Below are 6,075 nucleotides of genomic sequence, written 5' to 3' on the forward strand. Positions count from 1 at the left end.
CAGGCCTGGCTTTGCTACAGGTATGTGAATTCTTTTGGTGGATCAGTGTTGGTGTCATGGGTAAGCAGAAGGAGAATCTGCCTTTTGCACAGCTTTTAGCCAGCCAGGCTAAAAGCCACCAAGCACTAAGGAAAATTGCCTCAGGCTCTCTCTCCTGCTGTGGAACAGATCTTGCTCCCAACTTTAGTAAGATGTACTTCCATGGCTGTTTAAGCTGTTGATTTATTTTCTAGATATAAAAATGTGAAGAAATGCGATTGCAAATCCTGATAACTCAAATGTTTGCAGTGCGCTAGAGTTTAAAACTGGGAGATTCTCTTTCTGTGTGACTGATTGCTGGGAGTTGCTAACAGAGACTGCAGTAAGGAGTGTTGGGAACCGCTGAGCAGCAGAAGGGATGTGCAACGGGGGCCATCTGGTGGCGTCCAGTCCCTGGCAGCAAACTGCCTCGCACAGCCTGCTCTCCCACTTCCAGGAAACCATGAAAACGTGGCAATAACGCTGCACACCCCAAACACTGCATTTTTGAACATTGGTCGTGGTTTACTACCCGCAAAACTTGTGCTCGCTTGAAGTTTCAGCAGCCTTTGCTGTGTGGGGTTTCTTTAGGCCATCTCTTCCCTGTCACAGACCAAAATCAGAGCTACTTCTGTCCTTTAGTTCATTCAAACTCAGGTATGGGTCTAATCCCCTAATGAGCTTTTCTTTTTTGTATTTTAACATTCAGTAGAGGTGACCAACCTGGGATGATCCTGGAGGCAGTACAACCTTTGCATCTGCTGGGATGAGTTTCTTCAGTACCCTGCTGCTGTTTGGTCTTGATCTGGGGCTGGGAATGCTTTCACAGTAAGTTTTCAGGATAATGAAGATGGTCAGAACTTGTTTTCTACCAGCATGCACTTCCTTGAGCTGTAGTGAGAACTACAAACTGTTAGTGCCAAATTTAACAATTGAGTTTCACTCAAACTCTTCTGTGTGGAGCTTGCCCTGAACAAAACCAAGAAAAGCAGCCTGGGCAGCTCCTCACTCTAAGGAACATATTTTGTTACACATCCAGTCTGAGGCCTGATTTTGAGCACACCAATGGAGATTGGTCCCGTGTGTCACAGATGAGAGCTCTGGGGTTTCTGCCCTCTTGGTGGGATGTGCTTTTGGAAGTGTTTCTGCTGTTCAGACTGCTTTGAGCAGGTTTCCCAGCTGTGGCACAGGTTGTGGAGATGACCTGGGAGGAGCTCACAGGTTCATTTGGTTTTGCAAAAAAAGGTTTGGGAGTGAGTGCACATCTAACACACACAGCCTTCCTGTCTTTTTGGTTTTTTATTGTTTCCTTGCACAGACAGGCAGGACCTTAGCTTTGTAGCCATTTCTCCTCTCCCCTCCTCCTCTATTTATTATTCTGTTTAAGGATGGCTCCTCAATTAGTGTACCAGACTCCTCTGCGAGCAGAGTTCATTGTGATCAATTGTCATCAAGGCTCACGTTTAGTACATCCAATCAATGCTATTCTAGGTAATGGCTGTGGTATTGACTGGTTCCTAATTTTACAGTATGTTGAGCCCTGTTGAACTCTTTTAATATGATAATTGCTTTACTAATCAGTAGTCATGATTTGTGTGCAGTTGTGGATTATTGACATCAGTTGATATCCCCTGGCATTTCTATCTGACAGTATGAAAGATGCATGTGGTAAAAGATGTGTAATATCCAAACTTAATTAATCAGAGTAATACTGGTAAAAGTACTATATCCTTGCATATCAAACTTATAAGAAGTAGGTTATTAAATAATTTGGAAAGGTGCATTTCTTTTTATAAGGGATAGTTATTAATAACTATCTTTAAAGTTTATACAGACATCTGGTAAACAGCCTTTTTGATAAGTATTCATTAGTTCATACGTTAAATACTGTGTTTATCAATTATATAATAGATTATTTTTAATGATAATAGATTATTATCACTCAAGAAAAAAAAAGAAAAACAAACCAAGATGTAAAGGTAAATTAATTTACCAGCTATCAGCATATTTTGTCCTTCCTTAAAATCCTGATGTGAATGGAAAAAGTTTCCTTTTAAGTGGTTAATTTAGTTCCCTTGGAAGTTTCAGTCATTAAGGAGATCATGGAGTTCTGGAATAATATTGGAGTAGTACTTCCATGTTTTTTCCTTCACTGTTTCCTCTCCCAGTGCAGAGAAATCCAGGTCACAGTCAACAGCCAAAGGAGCTGCCATCCTCGTGGCCTGCTCCTTGTATTGGTGTCACAAATTGGGTTAGTTGGTTTTAATTGCAGCTGGGTTGATGAATTCCTAGAAACCTCAATTTCTGAGCTATGGAAATTAAATTGTTTGAGGTGGGGCACAAGCCCTTGCTGTTGCTGGAGGCAGCACACAAGGCTGCAGCACTGCCAGGCTCAGAGGCTGTGTGGAAACCAAATTTATTTTCAGTATAATAAGAATTGCAAGTCCATGACAGCAGACAGTAAAATTCCACTTAGGATACAAAGTGAAGCTGAAAACATCTGACTCCTTGTATAAAAGGTATCAATTTTTCCAGTGAGTTATAGCAAATACAGTGGCAGAGGGAAAGCATGACCTGCCTGAAAACAGATGAGAGAGTGCAGAATTCCCCCGAGTGCTTTGCTGGCTACCTGCCATTCCTCAACAGCACAAGATAAAAGGGAGCACTGGGATAACCACCCTGACCCTATTTACTTGCAATAAAACACTGATATTTACATGAGATGAAATGGTTTGATATTCTGAAGCTGCCTGGTCCAGTGACAGGAGACAAATGAAATGTTACTTTTTATTAGATCTACTAGAAGCCAATAACACACGCAATAACTTAGCAAAGGGAGACTGGGGCTGCCTCATGAGGTACAGGATCTCTTCCCAGCTTGGTTTAACAAGATTTCCCCCATCCTGGAAACCAGTCATATTTCATACACCAAAACTTGAGAGGTACTGATAATTGGAGGGGATAAAATAAATGTGGCCAAACAAAAAAACAAAAAACCCAACAAAAAAAATTAGAAAAGCATTGTGGTAAGACTGATCCTTTCCCTCTGCCTTTGATTCAATCTAACCCACATTAAAAGCTTGTGTTACATCAGAGTCATGTTTATTTGGACAATATTCTTGCCACAGACATAAAAATACACTATTGCTAGTATTAATAGGGCAAAAATTAAGAATCTCGGAAACTTCTCACAAAGTTAAAGAAAAAAACAACAAAACTTTTTGCATCCATTTGGAGCACCTGATTTAGGTAAACTTGAAGCATATCACTTCAACCACAGCTTTTTTGGTATGCACTCTACTTTGTGAAGTAAATTGAAAAATAAGGATATATGAAAATGTTTTCTTCCAAGTATAGCAACATTGGTATAGTCTCATATGCAGTGTTTCTTTTTGGAAAATACTCCACTAGAAACATGACTAACTGTAGCCTTTCTATGTAAAATAGGCCTTGAAAAAATTAAAGCATGGAGAATTGTTAATTCTTTCTATATCTTCAATGGAATCATGCTATCTTACCCATACTGAAAGGATGGTCTTAGTGCTTGACCAAAAAAATCCTCCTCTCTTAGGAAAGCATGCTCACTGGTAAAAGCAAGGCAGAGAAATTTTATGTCCTCACGGATTACAGTGCAAACAAATAAAATGTAATGATGTAATCAATTTGAAACTAAATCGTCAGTAGATGGGTGATCAGCAGTTTATAACAGCTTTATCTTTAAAAGGCAAAGGCCACTTGGTAAAGAGAGCAAGTAGATTTGTTGTTTTTTTCCAAATAAGTCAACAATTTTTGCAGTTAACAGCCAACTATTCTTTGATGGGAGAGCAAGATCTGTGCAAAGGCCGAACTTCAGCACAGTCATGACAGGACTTTGGCAGCAGCTCTGTCACCAGGAGCTGCTGGATGAGCAGGCATGTTTCCTTCCTCCTGTCCCAGGCAGAGAAGGTGGTTTTTCAAGCAACTCAATAACAGAATTGATTTTTTTTCCTTCCCATTTAGCATTAATGGCTTTGTGAATTATTCATGCAAGCAGGGAGGGGAAGGCTGGGCTCAATAAATAAGAGTATGTGTTTATGTGTGAGCCTTGCCTCACACAGGATTTTTAAATCTGTGCCTAAAACTGCCTCCTGTCATGATACATTTCCAGTGTTTTACCCCACTGTTGTGGTGAGAGGTTAACCCAGGGGTTAACCCAGCCACCTTAAAACACAAATGTTGTAGGGACTGCTCCCTTCCTACTCTTTGTTTACGGAGCCTGAGGACAGCTCCAGCAGGTCCAAGAGCCAGGCTATTGCAGCAAAAAAAAGCAATGCCTTAATTCCATGTGACGAATATTACAGGGAGAGGTCTCCAGAATCTTCTTGCGTTTCTCCAGGAGCCCTGATGGGTTTCAGCCCTCTGAGACTCGGGAGTTTGCCACATGCCATCAAATTTGACATACAGTGTGCCATTTCACTGAAGCACAGGTTAACAAGCATGTGGACTAAGTCAAACTCTTTTCAGTTTTCAAGGTTTGTTTTCTCAGCAAGCCCACAAGGCAGCGCTTTGCCTTGCACAGGATTATCTCTATTGCAACTCGTTCTTCAGGCAATATTAGATGTTGCTGTCTAAATGAAGGTACTGAAATATCAGCGAGACACAGAGCTGTATGACCCATTACTGTGAACACTGGACTGTTTTCCTCCTGTTGCTGCTTGGGCTACATCTGTCCTCTGGATGAAGATTTTTGCTCCTTTGCCAGATGAAAACAAACCAACTGAGCCTTTGGTCTCTGCCATTTGCACCCCAGATGAAAATTCACAAGCAACTACTAAAAAAACTCTATCCTTGCTGCTTAGGAAGCAACACACAAAATACAAAATTAAAATATCTTAGCCATGTATGTGTTATAAATATAGCCAATCTGGAAGGTAATGTTCTTCTGATTTGTTTCTGTTTGAGGCTTTGGGCACTTTTAATTGACTTGGATCCACACATCTTTGTAATATTTAAAAACCACTTTAAAAATATTTAAAATTTAAATTAAAATATTTAAGAATATCTGTAGCGCAGATAATAAGAACTCTTTATTGCCATGTGTATGGCACTGACAGGGTATGGCCTTGATCCTAACTGGGCCTTTTGGGCATGATCATAACTAAACACTTGGGAGAATGAAGATGTTGAAGTGTTTGGCAATGTCAGATCTGGCTGGACAGTCGTGGTTGTTGTGTCTAGAGGCTTCATCAGGGATCATCCTGCTTCTGCCTTAGAGAAATTATTTAACCAGATGAGGCAGAGTCGGAGGAGAGACACCCGAGCCAAAAATAGGAGCCAGAAAGCAACGCCCTTGTCCACACGACTCTCCTGGAAATAGTTCTTTAGGCCTTGGACTCCAATTCAGGTTTTTCATTTTCCTAAGCACTTGGCTCTCAGATATATTTCTGATCTCAGATCTGGAGAGGCACAGCAAACAGCCCATTTCTGTGTAACAGTTATGAAAGATGCATACAGAAAACAAGCTGACTGGTTTTTCTCAGAAGATGATACTACCTTTCCCCGGGATGCTTTCTCAAGGCTGCCATTCCTCCTCAGCCCTTTTCTGCTAACACGGCTTTCTCGGAATGGATTGTGTCACGCCAAGTGCTGTAGGACCGCTGTGCAAACCCTCCTGTGACCATTTACCACAAAGTTTCCTTTCTCTTGGAGTGGCCCTGATGCCGAGCTGGGGCTGGACCCTCAGCGAACCCCTCTCCCCTGCCCAAATCACGAGAAAGCACAGGCGGGCCAGCAGACCTTGCCCCTTTTCTTTAGCTATCCTTGTCCTCTTTGACATTCACCAGCAGCTTTCCCCACTTGTCCTTTCCACTATTTCTCCCGGAGCTGCTCGTTTCGGGCTCCCTACGGCGCTCCAGCCCCGGCTGCCGCCCCGAGGCTCCCGGCTGGCCGCGGCAGCGCCACCGGAGCCGTTCTCTCGCTACCCCGGGAGCCTTCCGTGCCCGCTAACCCTCTTTGAGCTGCTTCCCGCCCCGCGGGCCTCCTCTCCCGAGGCACATCCGAAGCCGCAGCGGCCCAGCC

This window comes from Prinia subflava, chromosome 18 (genome assembly GCF_021018805.1).
Source record: "Prinia subflava isolate CZ2003 ecotype Zambia chromosome 18, Cam_Psub_1.2, whole genome shotgun sequence".
Lineage (NCBI taxonomy): Eukaryota > Metazoa > Chordata > Aves > Passeriformes > Cisticolidae > Prinia > Prinia subflava.